The sequence below is a fragment of the Crocuta crocuta genome, unplaced genomic scaffold (genome assembly GCF_008692635.1).
Source record: "Crocuta crocuta isolate KB4526 unplaced genomic scaffold, BGI_CrCroc_1.0 scaffold28, whole genome shotgun sequence".
Lineage (NCBI taxonomy): Eukaryota > Metazoa > Chordata > Mammalia > Carnivora > Hyaenidae > Crocuta > Crocuta crocuta.
Genome location: NW_027533256.1, coordinates 6,360,715 through 6,378,930, shown reverse-complemented (window position 1 = coordinate 6,378,930; position 18,216 = coordinate 6,360,715). Strand labels below are relative to the sequence as shown.

The 18,216-nt window shown below is 41.7% G+C and overlaps 1 pseudogene; it reads right to left on the bottom strand.

The window, feature by feature from the left end:
- Positions 1-17,933, bottom strand: part of LOC144216982 (large ribosomal subunit protein eL31 pseudogene) — a 44,129-nt pseudogene extending 26,196 nt beyond the window's left edge.
- Positions 17,934-18,216: the final 283 nt, after the last annotated feature.

Here is an 18,216-nt window from a genome sequence, read left to right as displayed (position 1 = left end):
GAGGCAAACCATGAGAGACTCTTGAATGATAAGAACAAACTGAGGACTGATGGGTGGGGGGGGGAGATGGGCATGGAGGAGGGCACTTGTGGGGATGAGCACTGGGTGTTATATGGAAACCAACTTGACAATAAACTATTTGTGAAAAAAAATCAAAATAAAATAATAAAAATAACGGCGCAGAGGGGTGCCTGTCATTTAAGCAACCAACTTTGACTCAGGTCATAAAGCATCAAGGACCTTGGTTCAGGTCATGATATTGGGGTTTGTGAGTTCCAGCCCCACATGGGCCTCTATGCTGACAGCATGGAACCTGGAGCTGCATCGAATTCCACATTCCCCCCTCTCTCTGCCCTTCCCCAGCTCACATTCTGCCTCTCTCTCTTTCAAAAATAAATAAACACTAAACATTTTTAAAAATAATACTGGTACAGAAACTAATTTTGCCAAAAAAATATACTCTCTTTCAGAATTTCCAGATGATTTTGCAATAAACATTTGTATATTACTTTTAGAATCAGAATATCAGAACTTAGCTATCCATTTTTACTAATTTTTGCAAAAACATAGGAAAACTATCATCTCTTTTAAGAGTAAATCTGTTAAATCATTCTGAGGGCAGTTTCATCTGTATCAAAAGTTTGAAAAATGTCCACAGTTAATTTTTTTGATGTTTATTTATTTTTGAGAGAGATAGACAGTGTGAACGGGGGAGGAGCAAGCAAAGAGAGACACAGAATCAGAAGCAGGCTCCAGACTCTGAGCTGTCAGCACTAATCCCCACACAGGGCTTGAACCTATGAACCTGAGATCATGACCTGAGCAGAAGTTGGAAGCTTAACCAACTGAGCTGTTGCAGGATTCTCACACAGAGTCATGACACTGCGCCTTTTCATTACAGGAAGCAACTGTATTTGTGCCGGCACCACTCAGTTGGGTTCGTACCCAAAGTACTGAGCGGCCCACATCACATGGCATAGTGTTTATTACACATTTTCTATTTCTTTGTCTCTCATATATGGTAACAAACATAAACATGCAGTCTGATTAAGTTGTCTCAGTTTACAAGGCCATGGGGAATGTAGGCACCTAGGCGCATATCTAGGTGACCTTGAAGTCTTTTCTCCTCTTTTTCTCTCTCCTTAGGAAGGGGTCCCTACCATAGCCACCCAGGTGCCCCCACAATGTCCACACGTAAAAGGATAATTGCACCACTAGGAAATTTTCTTAAGGAAACAGATTTAAAAATGCACATCAGAGATGTTCAGTATTTACGGAGACAGAAATTTGGAAATATCAAGAATAGCTCACCTGCACTGAGTTCTTACCCATAGGGGGCGCTGTGCCAGGCACGGCTAGGCAGTGTGCCCTGCTCTTGTGAAAGATGGACTGTTTCTATGTAGTCCTAAGCCTGCCCTTTCTGTCCACCACTGGCCCTCTGGGAGTACAGGGCCTGGAGGATGGCGAGTGTTTTTGTCTGCCGAACAGAATGTCATTCACACTGGATGGATTATGGAGCATGGGTGCTGGGGAGGAGGGTGGTATCAGGCTCAAAGCGGCAAGTAGAAGGATGGCCTGTGGGTGCTTTGCTGTGCACCATCTGTTGCTCATCCTCACTTTCCAGCAATGCAGAAAACGGGTGGTCCCTGAGGCTACTCTGCAAAGGTGACCCATGCTGGAAACACTAGGGACATCCGAACTCCCCTCCGTTTCTTTTCCTTTGTTGACTCATGTTATGTTTCACCCAGTTTGGAGGCAGGGGCAATTACTCTGCAAGTATATACACAGATTTGTCTTTCTTTTACTTAGACTAGGAACTGGAACTTGAATTTTCAAGTATTTGTGATCTTAGTTTTCTGGTTTCAAAGTTGAGTGAGGTGTGTGTCAATCACTATGAGGTGGGAAGGGCCACTGAGGAATGACAGCCAGGACACTCAGTGAGGGTAGGGGATGGGATCGAGGGTAGGTATATGATTATGACTTGAAATACTACCCTGCTGCCCAACCATTATTTTATCTTCACAAAAGCCCCAGATAGACAGTAGATAGTTTTCTTATCAACCATACATAAACAGTGTAGATTTCATTTCCATTTTGCAGACCAGGAAAATAAAGCTTAAGGAAGTCAAGATACCCTTGACTCAGTAAATAATAGATAGCATTTCAAACTCAGGTTTTCAAATCTCAGAGCCCATGAATTTAACCCCTAACCCAAGGTCAAAAAATAGGTTATTGGAAATATTGCTTATAAATAAAAATTCTTTAGGTTATTAAATCTCACCTAGCCATTACAGAGGACTGCTTGGAAGATAATTTAATTGCATAGGGATATGTCATAATAAATAAAATTTAAAATCAGATCAATATTTAAAAAAATAAATTACAATATATATGCACTGCAAAAATAGTGGAAACACACTGGGAAAGGTTAATACTAATGGGATTTGGGGTGATTTTTATGTGCTTTCCTCTATATTTTTAAATGTCTACAATACACAGTAATATTTGTGTAACTGGAAGACAATAATAAAAGAATGGCCCACATTACTTCTGTGCTAGCTACTATAAAAATGTCAGTATAAGGCAGAGTAAAATTAGACCTTTCACTTCGGAACATGCATTTTCAAGTGGTAAAGAACTGAGCTGAAAGAATAAGATCAGAATTACTATAAGTGAGATCTTGAAGAAACCACTGCTTCAGTCTCTTCATTTTGCAGATGAGGACACTGAGAGGGAAGTTTAGGAGAACAAAGTCAGCATCCTTGACCCAATAAATCACCCTCTTAACAGAATTGAGAAGGTGCATTAATTCCTTAAAAGGTTTTCTATCTCTTGCCCTCCAAAAAGAATCCATGCCTGACAAAAATGTGATTTTTAGCCTCTGCCCTCGGTGCAAAATTTAACTAGCACAGAAGAAATGGGTGTTTTGCAACATTCTTCTTCCCTTCAAAAGTTAAAAAGATTAAGGAGTGCCTAGGTGGCTCAACTGGTTAAGCGTCCGACTTCGGCTCAGGTCATGATCTCATGGTCATGATCTCATGGTTCATGGGTTTGAGCCCCGCATTGGGCTCTGTGCTGACAGCCAGGTCAGAGCCTGGAGCCTGCTTCAGATTCTGTGTCTCCCTCTCTCTCTGACCCTCCACTGCTCATGTTGTGTCTTTCTCTCTCAGAAATAAATAAAACATTTTAAAAAAACTTTTAAGTTACAGAGATTAAAAGAAACAAACAAACGAACAAAAAACACCTCTCCCATCCCCTCCACCAATGTTGTATTGTGCTTGCTTCCATGAACTGAAGAAAAAGACTCCTTGGAGGACACTTTATTTCTTTCATGCGTGCGTGTGTGTGTGTGTGTGTGTGTGTGTGTGTGTGTGTTATTTCTGGTTCTGAAAACATTAGATATCCATTGTAGAAAGTGTAGAAAATGCCGAAAATGATACAGAAAATCCTAATTACATACTTTGTATTGTCACTCCAAAACTGTGATAGTTACAGATAGTTCCAGACTGTGCCCTTCTCTCTTTCTCCTTCTTTCTCTTCCCTTTTGAAAGTTTTGTTGTTGCTGGTTTTGTTCCGTTGTGAGCCCCCTGAAAAAGAAGCCATTCCCTAACACATCTGCCCAAATCTGATGGCTCTGGCTATCACCCTGCACACCCAGGCAAAATCTTGTAGGAACTGAGGTGATTTCACCTGTTCAAAAACATCCACTTCCTGGCCCAGCCACAAAGGCTACAGGAGTGAGAATCCCCTGATGTACAGCTCAGCACACGACTTGCTTTGACTAATGAGGTGTTAGCAGATGTGATGCAAAGAATCAAAAGGTGCTTGCGTAGTAGGCTTGTCCTCCCCAAAGAGAACAAAGATGAAGGGTTCCTGCAGAAGAACCACACCTGAGCGAAACAGTTAATAATTGTTGCTCTAAGTCCCTGAGCATTGGCAGTGAGGGACCACACACAGAAAGGTACCTTAAGGCAGAGTGCTGGCTACAGATGCTAACCAGTGACCGTACTGGTGGGCTACTTCAAGTCAGAAAGTTTCTCCTCCACTTCTTTTCAATGGGTGGCATTCATCTCAACAGACAATGCGCCCCCTGCAGGGGTAGACTAGTTAGGGCTATTTTTTTTTTCCACCAGTCATATTCCTGTTTTCCCTGGGGCACCACGGTAGTCTAAGAAAGCTTAATTCTTCATAGTAGGTACTTCTTTTAACTTGACTTTCCTCAGGTCATTTATCCCTTCCGCTGAGACAGTTTATAATGCATCTTCATTTTTTTACCCTGCTTTGATTTATTACTGTCTCGTGTGTCCATTTAAAGAAGTGCACTTGAATTCCAACACGCAAGACTGGTGTGAAGGAAAAGTAGTGGCAGAGACCGTGAGCCCTGAAAGAAAAGGAGTCCCGTGAATGGACATGGTGGAGAGGAAAGCAGGCTGAGCCCTTAGTGCCTGAGCGAAGGAAGAGAAAGTCAAATAGATACAGACTGAGCGGTCGATGTCCCATCGGCGCCCCATCAGAAGGTACAGGCCCTGGCAGACAGATGCTCAGCCTCCATGAGCCTGTGTATGGATGTTTGGGGAGTTTTTTTTTTAACTTTCCAGACTGTCTACCCCTTTCTTTTAGTTAATGCACCCCAATCTCTTTTAGGAAGCACTTTCCCTTTCCTATCACACTTAATCTTGGCAGGACAGAACCAAGCAAGTCCAGCCTCCTCTGGCCAAGTGTTGAGCCTGTGACCCAAACTTGAACAGATGGACAATCCCACTTAAGACTTTGATTCTTGCCCACAGTGACCCCAAGAAAGAAAACTGTCAGAAATGACTAATCCTGTGGTACTGGGAAATTGTTCATTAATTCCCATTTCCTAATCTTTCAAGATGTGGTGTCCTTACCCTTCCAAACAACATAAAGATTTCCCCCTACAACTCAAAATATCCTAATTCATTCTCTGGTTTTTCTTGTTAGTCTTCCAGTTTCTGGGGTTTTTCATCAAAGAATTTTAACCAACATAGCACAGATTTGCAAAAGGCCCAGGCTGATACTTGAGCTGGAATTACCCTATTCCATTATCCTTTTTTATATGTCTGTCATGAAAAAGAAATTATCCTGTCTTTTTATGATCATACAACATATTCTGGTAGTAAACATTTTGAATAATTCATAGGACGTAAAAACGAAAATGAAATCTTTTGAAATCCCACCGACCTCAAGGATACCACTGACATTGCTTTGGCCATCTCTTCATGCGTCTCTTTACACAGCTCTGTGCAATTTACCATGAATGGGATTGTGCTGTATGTGCTGTTTCTACGGCAAATAATATCCAAATGCAGTCTTTCTTGTTTGTTTTTGCCTATCTCTCCTTTTCCTCGCATCTACAACTGCCAATATAACCCAATTGATATCTTTTCATAGTTTCCCTCTATTTAGATAATCATGACATGTAAATTGTATATACAGCTGCATAGAGATACTCTTTCTGTTGTTTTACAAAATGGGATCACATTACTGTATTCGACTGTTCTCACTTCACCCTTCATAGTGGAAATCTATCCAAGTTAAGTTATTTCCACAGTCAGTGAGCATTCAATTTTGTGAACAAGCGAACATTTACTCAACCATTCCCACACTGATAGGCATTTTTTTTGTAGTTGTTTGGTCACTAGATTGATGAAGCAATAAACATCACTTTGAAATGTAGGAGGAAATGATAAAATTATCTTTTCATCGTTTATAAAAGCATTTTAATTTTAGAAGAAAAGAGTAAAAATTGTTTCTGCTGATAATATGATTTTATGCCTGGAAAATCCAGGAGATTTTAGCAAAAAACTAATGAAAGAAATAAGAGTAGCTGATCAGGTGACTGGGGACAAGTAAGGTATAGAGTCAAGTGTCTTTCTATACTAGACATACATAGAGGAAAAGTAATCAATTCAAAGAAGCAACCAGGAGAAATAGATTTCTTGGGAAAAAAACTGACAATAAAAGTATTATATCTATAATACAAAAACTATTAGATCTTAAAGACATAAATTATTATAGGAATAAATGAAACTGTGCATTTTTTGCTGTAAGACTGGATATCATAAAATCATGGTTTCTCCCATAAAATATATAAGTATACGTAATTCACTTCCAGTTAAAATCCCAATATTTTGGTTGTTTTTTTGAAACAAGATAAAATGATAGTTGGGCAAACATGGGGGGAAAGGATAGTAGTATTCAAGAAATGATTAGAGGACTAATGAGAGGGACCTGCTTAGAAGGTGTCAGAAGGCATTATAAAGCTGATGTACACAAAGCAAGACACTTATATATTTTCCCCAATCTTCTTGCCAAGTACCGCTAAAAACTGTGGACATTTTAAACAAAACAGATATAAGAAGGCTCTGAAAGGAGTAAAGAAGCCAGGTGGATTGGGGACCTCAGGATTCAAAGAATAATACATTAGAGTGTTCTGTATTTTCTTTTTGCTTCACATACCCCAGATTCAGGATTGAAAGAGCCAGCAATCCAGAAATTCCAAAAAGCACAGACAACTGCCTCCACCCCCTCCCCTACCTGCTCTTTCTAGCCAAAGGAGTGGGAAAAGGGAAGCCTGGCAAAGCCAACAGGTATTAGACACTAACGGCTCTACTCCCACGAAACACTATAGAGAAAACCCAGCCCTTGCAAAGGAAAGTAGAGAGACTAGATTTCCACACTTGCCAGGCTGTAGAGGAGACGCCTCTAATCCCCACAACAACCAACTCCATGGTTATTAGAAAAGGCTAAGTAGGAGGCTAGCAGTGACCCTCCCCAAATCCCACCCCAGTGGAGACCTTGTGGGAAGACTGGACTTGCACCCCTCAAATGGCATAAAGAAACATCTCTCCCAATTCCCACTGGGAGGCCAAGTGGGGGGTCAGGACATTTACCACTGCTGAGTGATCATGAGGCCACTGCCTGTGACGTCTGTGGAAGGCATTCAGGAGGCATTCCTACCCCTCTCAGCTAAGATGAAATGACCCAAGACCTAGTGAGGAGCCGGAGCCCCAGCCTCACGTAAGAGTCATGCAGAGTCCCACCACCCCCACCTTGAGTGCTAACAGAGGCTAAGTGGAGAACTTGGACTTCTACCCCAACCTGGCAGCAATCACATTATTCACTACCTTCCCCTGCTGGAGCAATGTCAGACAAACCAACCTAAAACAGGAAGTTCAACTAACACAAAGAGTCTCATAATACTTAAAATGTCCTGGTTTCAATTGAAAATCACTTATTGGGGCACCTAGATGGCTCAGTTGCTTAAGCATCTGACTTCAGCTCAGGTCATGATCTCAGGGTTTTTGAGTTTGGACCCCACGTCAGGCTCTGAGCTGGAGCCTGCTTCAGATTCTGTGTCTCCCTCTCTTCCCCTCCCCCATTTGCACTCTCTCTCTCTCTCTCTCTCAAAAAACAAGTAAACATTATAAAAATTATTAATAGAAAGAAAGAAGAAAATCACTTTTCATATCAAGAACCAGAAAAATCCCAAAGTGAATGAAAACAAGCAATCAACACCAAGATGGCAGAGATACTAAAATTAAAATGATTGTAAAATAGCCATCAAAAGATGCTTCGGTGAACAATTATGAACAAGCTTCAGAGAAAATGAAGGGAACAGAAAGTCTTAGAGGAGAAACAGAAGAGGTAAAGAATCACCATGTAGAAATGTGGAACAGAAAAATACAATAACTGAAATAAAAACTCAATGGATGGGTGCAACAGAAGAATGAAGGGAATGGGGGGAAACAACTGGTGAACACCAATGGAAGAAAGAGCAGTCAAAATTATGCTACCTGAACAACAAAGAGAAAATTGACTGAAATAAAAAATAAGCAGAACTTCGGTGACCCATGATGCTAGAACAGAAGATCTAACATTCCCATTATCATGATCTCCAAAGGAAAGACAAAGGCAGGACTTTAAAAATACTAGATAGAATCATGGCTGAAAAGTTGCTAAATTTGGTAAAAAACCTAAAACTATAGATTCAGGAGGCTGTGAAAACCCCACGTAGGATAAACTCAAAAGTCCACGGCAAGACGCATCATTGTCAACCTTCTGAAAACTGAAGATGAAGAAAAAAACTTGAAAGCAACAGGAGATAGGACATCTTACCTATAGGGAAAAATCAGTTCAAATGACAGGGGAGTAATCATCAGAAAGTATGGAGGCTAAAGGAGGTGGCACTTTTTTAAGTGCAGAAAGAAAGGAACAGTCAACAAAATCCTACATGCACTTCAAATATCTTTCTGGAATGAAGAGAAAATCACGTTCACCGACAAAGGAAAATCAAGAGAATTTGTCACCAACAGACCTACAGAAAAGAATGGCTAATGGAAGTTCTCTGATTAGAGAGGAAATAATAAAATAAGGAATATTGGACAGTCAAGAAAAAAAAAGAACACGGGAAGCAAAAAATACAGGTAAACACATGATGTTTGACAAATGAAGCAAAAATTAGGACACTTCCTGATGTGGCTTTAAATGTCAGTAGAAGAAATATTTAAGACAATTATATTATAAAGAAGGGAAGAATAAGAAGCCATAAAAAGAGGTAAAGATTTTAGATTTTACTGCAACTGGTAAAATGAGGAAATAAGTAGACTATGATATGTACATATAAAGTAATACCTAGAGTGGTCACTAAAAAAGGTATACAAAGACAAATACTCAAAAATGCTATGAATAGGGGCTCGTGGATGGCTCAGATGGTTAAGCGTCCAACTTCAGCTCAGGTCATGATCTCGCAGTTTGTAAGTTCAAGCCCCACGTTGGACTCTGTGCTGACAGCTCAGAGACTGGAGCCTGCTTCAGATTCTGTGTCTCCCTCTCTCTTTGTTCCTCCCCTGCTCACACTCTTGTCTCTCTCTCTCAAAAATAAATAAAGATTTTTAAAAATGCTATAAATAAAAATGGAATGCTAAAATGTTACTGAAATCCACAAGACGTCAAACACATGAAAGGATGTTCAACATCATCAGCCATTAGAAACATGCAAAACAAAACCATAGTATGTCATTAGATAATATCATAATTGCTAAAATAAAAAATAGTTGACAACACTAAATGCTGGCAAGGATATGGAAAACCTGGACCACTTAGGGTGGGAATATAAAATGGTACACAATACAGTTTAGCAGCTTAAAGAAAAAAATAAAGATGTGGCTACTACACAACTTAACAATCACACTCCTGAGCATTTATCCCAAAGAAAGTGAAAACCCCATGGGGTGCCTGGGTGGCTCAGTCAGCTGAGCCTCTGACTTCAGTTCAGGCCATGATCTCGCAGTCAACGGGCTCAAGCCTCGCATCGGGCTCTGTGCTGACAGCTCAGAGCCTGGTGCCTGGAGCCTGGAGAAGCTTCAGATTCTGTGTCTCTCTATCTCTCTGTCCCTCCCCCGCTCCTACTCTATCTCTCTCTCAAAAATAAACAATTAAAATATTTTTTTAAAAAAAGAAAGTGAAACACAAAGAAAACAAAAGACTGTACATGAATGTTTATGGCATCTTTATTCCTAAGAGTCCCAAACTGGAAACCACTCTCTTCCTTCAAAGGGTAAATTGTTAAACTGTGGTATATCCACATCACAGACACTACACAGCAATAAAAATGAATGAACTATTGTTACACAGAACCTGGATGAATCTCCAGGGAATTATGCTGAATTTAAAAACCAAACCCCAAAGGTTTTATACTGTATAATTCCACCTATGTAACAATCTCAAAGTAGCATAGTTATACAAATGGAGAACAGATTAGTGGTAGCCATGGATAAAGAAGGGGGTTGGAAAGGGAGGTAGTGGCTACAAAAGAAAGGAGTGATCCTTGTGATGATAGAATGTTCTGTGTCTTGACTGTATCTGTGTCAATGTCCTGACATTATGGGATTATAATATAATTATGATATTACATCATAGTTGTGCAAGATGTTACCATTGGAGTAAAGTGAAGAAAGGCTTTGAGGAATGTCTCTATATTATTTCTTACAACTGAATGTGAACCTACCATTACCTCAAAATGAAAATTTTTATTAAAAGAAGCCTCAAGGAAAAAAGTTTAAAAATATAAAAATTAAATTTAAAAGAACTTAAAAGGATATATATGGTCTTATGGTCTTTCCCTATGAATCTACCTATTTTTTAGAACTGACAAGGTCCTGTGAAAACATGATGACCCACGGGCTTGAATGCAGAGGAAGGCAATTTCCAGAACCAAGGGAGTGCAGATACACAATAAAACACATCTCTTCCCTAGCGCCCCTTTCCTCATACTCTCCTCACCACTGGGTAAAGTCAAATCTTTTCAGGTTTGTTTATAATGCTGTCTATGCAATAGAAAATCCGTGATTCCACACAGTTGTTTTCATTTGCATTTTTACTAGTAAAGTTGACATTTTTTTTCCAAATGTGTTTTAGCCATCTGTAGTTCCTTTGCTTGAATAACCTGTTCATCTTTTACCTTTTATTCTGTCAAGGTCTACTTTTTACTAACTTATAAGAACCCATTATATATCAGGAATGTTAATCCTGGGCCTAATATTTGTGTGGGAAACATTTTCTTTAAACAATTAACTTTGTTTTCAGTAATTTTTGTTGTCCAAATAGTTTAAATTAGACACAGTCAAATATGTAGATGTTTATCCTTGCAGGTTTTAAGTTCTGGGTTTAGATCAAGAAAACTTTGCTCATCACCAAATTATTAAAATATTTTACTGACTTTTTATTCTTTGTAGATTTTTGTTTAGTCCTCTTATTCTTTTTTAAAGTTTATTTTGAGAGAGAGAGCACACATGTGCACAGATGCATGAGAATAGGGTTGGGGGTAGAGAAACAATTCCAAGCAGGCTCCACGCTGCCAATGCAAAGTCCCACATGGGGCCCAATCCCACGAACCACAAGATCACAACCTGAGTCCAAATCCATAGCTGGATGTTCAACTGAATGAGCCATTCAGGCATCCCAAGTCCTTTTATTCTTGATATATATAATTAAATAATCTTGGAGGTTGAGATAAAAATTTATTTGGCCTTCAAAAATGGCCTAATCTCATTTATTTTAGAATAGTCCATCATCGTTCACTGATTAAGATGCCATGATTTCCAAAACCAATATCCCATATATCTAAGAGTCTTTTCAATTTTGTCAGTTTATTTTTCTGTTTATAGGCCAGTACTGTTTACACCTTGTAGCTTTACAAGTAATTATAATTTGGACAATAGCCGAACGCATATTCTAGGCATTTGGCCTTACCATATTCCAGGCATTTGCTTCTGCTTTTTCATTTCCCAACGCTGTTAAAATCTATACGTGCAAATCTTCTCCACTTTTAATGTGCAAATCAAATGCTGCCTTCATGAAAATAAAACAGTCTCATAGCCCGGGGTCTAGTGTGAGATACACTTGGGTTTAATCTCTGCTTCCTGACTGAATTAAGCAACTCTACCATTTTTCTTGGTTTATTTGCTTTTGTTTTGCTTTTATTTTATCTTCATGAAAAAGGAAACATAAAAGCACCTACATCTACACATTGATTGCAAAAATCAATTAAGAGAATACATTTAAAGTGTTTTGCACAATGCATAGCACATGGTAAGTACTTAACAAATACTGACTCCTAGTACTACTACTACTACTATTACTCATAGCAGTATTATTTTCTTACTTACGGTTAATCTCTCCTTACTTCTGTTCCCATAGTATTTAGTGCTTCTATTTGCTCACTAATTATATTCTGCCTTAAGCTATTTTGCTTTTTGAAATTGTCTTCCTCTCATACTAGGCTTTAAGGCTTGTCTTTGCCTAGAGACAGATTAAGTTCTTCCGCACCTAGCACAGGTCTTAATATAAACAGGAGCTTAATAAATGATAGAGTAAACTACATTGATGGTATGGTTAGGTAATGACTATTTTATCCATCTTGGGAAATATGCTTAGCAATTATAATAAATGTAATTCATTTCTTCTCTAAGCCACTGCTCTGAACATAACCCTGTCTCCTAGGTGTCTGAGATTAAAGTTAGACTGTAAGGAAGCAGGGGGTGGGGGCGGGGCAGGGCAGGGCAGAGGTTAGGGAGATGCATGGAATTAAAATCTTATTCTCTGAGGAAGGCTCCAACTCTTCTCTGAAGAAGTGCCTGCTTCAGAGGAAAAGGATGTGAGGGGCATCCAATATCCTTGTGGTTCACAAATTTTGCAATGGAAAGAGGGCATGCCGCCTGCAGAAGGGGCCAGGGTCTCTGAGAGACAAAACAGGAGCTGGACCCCATTCTAGGGCAGTGCCAAGGCTGGCCTGAGGCTTGAATCGAGGGCTCATGAGGCTTCCGCTGAAGGAAGGAAATAGACATAGATGTAGCAAGAACAACAGGAGATAAGATGAGGAGGAAGGAGAAAGAAGAATGAGATGGAATGACAGAGAGTGAGGGCAGTGACTGGACCAGGAAGTAGAGTCAAACACTGGGATCCTCTCAGCTCAGACCTTTCCCATTAACCCAGCACACTCACCCTCTGTATTTTGCAAGCTAAGTTGTGGTTATAAGACAACACACAATGATACCTGCTATCTCCCTCTGACTCATACCTACTCTTTGGGATTCTCTCTTTGATTCTAGCTAGCTGCCATCAAAAACCTAGGCATAAGCAAAAAATAATTACATACTAGTTATAACACTGATTGGCTCAAACCAGCATCTTTTAGTTTTCCTTTTTGTAAAAAAAAAAAATTCTACTAGCATTTACTGAGCAGCATCTTTGGACCTGATGTGGCACTGTAGTCCAGGCGAGTTCCAAGCTATTGCAAATATTCCTTGGGAGCTCCCAGACTGTGCAACATGAGGGTGTCCAGAAAGTATTAGGGATAACTTTAAAAAAAGACAAGAACCCAAAAGTTATTTTAAAATAATACATTTAATTATTATATATTTAATAGAAAATCATCTGATTATTATAGTCAATAGATAAAGGATAGATTGGGAAACTCCTAAAACACAGGTATGTGAGTGATAAAGGATGATAAAACCTATGTCAAATTTACAACAGAAAGACAAGTATCCAATAGAAACATAAATTAAGGGGCACCTGGGTGGCTTAGTCGGTTAAGCATCCCACTTTTGGTTTTGGCTCAGGTCATGATCTCACAGTTTTTGAGTCCGAGCTCCACATCAGACTCTGAGCTGGCAGTGTAGAGCCTGCCTGTGATTCTCTCCCTGCCCCTCCCCACCTTTCTCTGTCTCTGTGGCTCTCAAAATAAATAAATAAATTTAAAAGAAAAAACAAACATAAATAAAAGACATGAAGAAGAGATGCGTGAAGAGAAAATGCAAACAATCAGTAACCACATACCACATTAGGATACATGGCTACTCTATAAATAAAGGAAAGAAAAGTTAAAATAACAACCTCTTCCCATTTTCATCTGGGCTTAAGAGTGTGAAGGAACCTGAGTTTCTTTGAAAGGAGAGCCCCTTTATTTTCTTTTTTAATATTTCTTATGTATTTTAAGAGAGAGAGAAAGAGAGTAAGCAGGTGAAGGGTAGACAGAGGCAGACAGAGAATCCCAAGCAGGCTCCACACTGTCAGCACAGAGCCCGATGCGGGGCTCAAACTCATGAACGGTAAGATCATGACCTAAGCTGAAATTGATGCTTAACCGACTGAGCCACCCAGGCATCCCTCAGGAGATCTCTTTTAAGGGTTCTGGGTTTCTGGTCTATTTGTCCCCCTCCTTAGTTAAAGATCTGGTCAAGTCTTAACTTTCAACTGAGATGGGCCAGGGGAGGTTGGCCTCCTGAAGCCAGATGTAGGCGCTCTGCTCCTCTCCTGACACCAGAATATTTAGGTTCCACCTCACACTCTGTGCGAGCAAGGCTGAAGCCCAGGCTAGGAAGGGGAGGCACCTCAAATGTGACTCTTGCCAAGCCATGTACTGCAGGGCACCCTTACTACTCTAGCCAGAGAATGTGGAAGTGAAGCCGGTTGGAAAAGACCTGGCTGGAGCTGTATTTTTGTGAAGCATGGAGAAGGCACCTAGGGTCATCCTGTACCCCAATATTACCCTCTTTCCCACATCCTAGCTTAATCTAACTATCTTAGCTTGGGGACATGCTTTCTCAATCCTGCAAAGCTGCAGGTTATTTTACTACCCACCTGATTTGGATTGCAGGCTTCAGATGGAGTCTCTCTTACTTCCTCCTACTGGGTCTCTCTCTTTCTCATCAGACCAGAACCAAAGCAGGCACTCATTTTATTGTAGGGTCGTGTGGTAGCTGGTCTCTAAATTGATCTATCAATAATCCATATCTCCAGGTATTCTCACCCTTAATGTCACCCTCTCCCCTAGAACCCGGGCTGTCCATTTGATTCTCTCTTAATCTACAGTATACCGTGCATGTGACCCTTTGCAACCTCCAAGGCTTCAGTATAAGCAGTCTTTCAGTTTACACCTGAACTTCTTGAAATGCTCAGAACATGACCTCTTGAAAGCCAGCTGTCATGGTTTGAGAAGCTAAAGCCACATGAAGAAGCCACATGAAGGCACTTTGATCAACAGCCTAGCCGAGCTCTCAGAAAGAAACCAGCATCAATTTTCAGCCTGTGAGTGAGCTGTCTGAGTGTCCAACCCACTGAGCCTTCAGATGACAGCAGATCCTCAGACTGCAATGTGACAGAACCTAAGCAAGAACCACTAGACTGAGTCCAGGCAGCCCACGGAACCAAGACAGATCATAATAAACATGTGTTTTAAGCCACTGAGCTCTGAAGTGGTTTGTGACATACATTAGACAACCAGAACAGACTTTATTAAAGGCTGCGAGAAGTGGTCAAATTCAATTCAAAATCCCTGAGAGACTCTTAAACATAGAGAACAAACTGAGGGTTATTGGGTATGGGGGGGGGGGAACTGGTGATGGGCATTGAGGAGGGCACTTGTTGGGATGAGCACTAGGTGTTGTATATATAAGCAATGAATCATGGGAATCTACTCCCAAAGCCAAGAGCACACTGTATACATTGCATGTTAGCTACCTTGACGATACAGTATATGAAAAATAAAACAAAAGGGAAAAATAGAAAAAAAAAAAAGTCCCTAGGACTACAGCCTTGAAAGACAAGGGGTCTGAATCACAACAGTAAATACATGACAATTCATCCAGTTAATTCGTTACTGCCAGACAAGTTATGTGAATCCCACTTCCTGAAATAGAGGGTTTCCCCCTCACTATCCTTCTTAATACAGCCATTCAGTCAACTCCACATCAGTGTGAACACTTACAAGTCCTGTTTCTTCATCCCAAATTCTACATTTGGTCCTTCCAACTGAGAGGAAGAGAAGGCTTTTTACAAAATGGTGTAGGCAATAGAGAAAACTTACTGATTCTCACATGACTTAAAAGGGGCAGGTTGGGTATTTCTGGCTCTAGGAAGAATTTGAGACTAGACTCACAAGATATCCCCTCTGTTTCCTCTGGATCCATTTCCGGACTCTCAGACTCACCTTCATGTCTCTCAGACTCACCCTCATGTCCCCCACAGTTACAAGTGTCACATTATAACAAATGTTATGCCAAGATTTAAATTCTGCTCCCCTTCCTTTACTTTGTGACCTTCAGCAAGATAAAACAAACAAACAAACAAACAAACAAAACCCTCTGGCTTTAATTTTCCCTCTGTAAAATGGGGACAATAATGGCAGCTATCCCATAGGATTGTTGCAAGACTTAAATGAGCAAATATATATAAAGCACTTAAAACTATGTCCATCATTGAGTAAGGGCCCTTACAAGTATAAGTGTTGTTGTCAGTAAGAGTAATAGTGATACAGCAGCAGCAATATTCTCTACTACTATCCAAGCACAGCAGAGAAAAGAGAATCTATATTCTAGCATTCTGTAAGGCTCATTGGCTCCCTGGGGGTTTCCCAAATGCATTAGAGGTCCCACAGGTGGAATATACTGCTTGCCTCAAGGCACTCAGAGCTACACCAGAAGCCAGAGTGGGGATGAGTCCTAGAAGGCTGGGAAAGAGGAGCTCTGCCAAGAATAGAAAAGGGGGTAATGGATTCCAGGGAGGCAACAGGCATTCCCTAGCAAGAGAAACTCTTGACACTCGGGCCTCACTGCCATATTGCTGAGCCCACCTTAGGAATGTCGTACCATCTTCCTCCAAAGGCCATTGATGAAAAGGCTGAGTTTAATCTATCTCATCTGCAACAAGAGACTCTTCTGAGCATCTCATTGTGCGTAGACTGTGCTCTCAGCAGAGACAGGGCGTTGATGGAGCAGCAGGGGAACCTGTCACTTCTGCTTGCTTCTCACTGACTTGTTCTGTCTGTATCCAAACCTTCCCATGCCTGTGTAGACTGTGGGCCTGGGGGGCGGGTGGGGGGCCTGCCTTCTGAGGTCTCTGCTGGGACCACACACAGCCCCTGTGTAGGACCTTCCACCTGGGGTGTGAAAGGAGCATGTCCGAGTCCTAAATTCTCAAAGTGCCAGACTTCAGTTCTTTCCAACCCCAGAAGCCACTCTCCTAGTGGGCCCAGGTAGATTTGCCTTTTTCAGAGCAAAACTGGCTCAAGCAATATGTAGCTCACAAGTCCCCTCCCTACGGTGTGAGGAGAAAACACCGCACTACAATGATACATGTTGTTTCTTGGTCGCAATAAAACATTTGTCTCTCTTGTACATAATTAATTGTTAATTGAAAGTATGATGAATTATAGCAGCCTGTAATTAATTTAGTAAGAGACTTTGGTGAAATATGACTCTGAGCCTTTCTCCAAACCTATTTTTGTTTTAGAAAGCAGAGGCAGAATTGGATTCTGTGTGAATTCTTCTGTGGCCTGCTGTGTTTTAAACATGACAGATTGGTAGGGTGGGTTGGGTTGGGGGAAAGGCGTGGATGGTAGCGCAAGAAAATGGCCTCACTGGAGACAGCATCTGGTGTTTGGGTTATCCATCTCTTCCGCACAAGGGTGAGTGGCTCCTTGATTCCTAAGGATGAAGTCATCCATTTGGGTGGCCACGTAGGCCCTGGGAAGGAGCAGGGAGCTCACCTCAGGCCCTGGGCAGAAGTCTTCAGCTGGGTTATCTTCAGGTTAGAGAAAGAGGTGTTGGGGTTTTTTTTGTTGTTGTTTTATATTTAAATTACAAAAGAGACATCAAAATAATAATAATGAACTATCCAGGGAGAGGAGAGTAAGGTCAGCCCTCTCACGCCCAGCTGTGCCCCTCTTCCTCTCTGGCAGGGAGAGAAGGGACCTTTTGGGGAATTGCCCCTCCCCCTTAGGACAGAGGGGTGAGAGCTTCTATGGAGGCCCTACTGGGCATCCCAGGGGCTCTTCCTCCTCTGGACACCTGTATGCCTGGGAGAATCCTTGTGGCAGAGGCCAGCTTGCGTGGCAGTGGATAAGAGACTCCTAGAAAGTCCAGGTGAGAACTGAGGCTGCCGTAGCCAGCGGGCCAGTGAGGTGGGACCCAGCCCAAGGCACTGGTACCTCCAGTTCCCCACGGATGGTCCCAGTGGCATTGTTCACTGTCCCAGTCTAAGCAGCACTGGCAGTGAAAGTGAGTCTGCAGGTGGTTAAGATCATCCCAGCTGAGCTCTCTCCCTCTGGTCACATCTGGGGCTCACCAGGTATGGGGCTAGGCACCAGGTAGAGGCTGCTGGGACTGAGGTGCAGGAAGGTATTGGCACTGGGGTCATGACATACATGGCACCTGCAGCCATGGCACTGGGCCCAGCTGCAACACTGGGTGGCCAGGACATGTTGATGATATAGGGGACCTGCAGCCCGTCAGGTAATCCTTGAGGTACTGGCAAGCCTCTGTGCTGGCAGTGTTGTCTGCGTGGCCCCAGCAGATGACACTGGCCATGCCCAGCGCTGCACTCCCACTAATGGTGGCGATGAGATCCATCTCGCTAAGCCCCGTGAGCCTGCGGCTGTAGGTCAAGGTCAGTCTGATCTTTTCTGGATATCATGTTGGGACAAGAAGGAAGTTAGTTCTAGAGTGTGGGTATCTGATGGGGCTACATTTTGGTCCAGATGGGCTGCGGAGGGCAGAACAAATGCCCCTGAAGACAAATGCCCCCCTGTATGGAACTGACCCCTGAGGTCCTATGACCCAGAGAGGGGCAACCCCTCGGTACTCCTAAAACTTCCTGGCCAGACAGCTGTTTACCTCTGCCTAGACTGCCCCT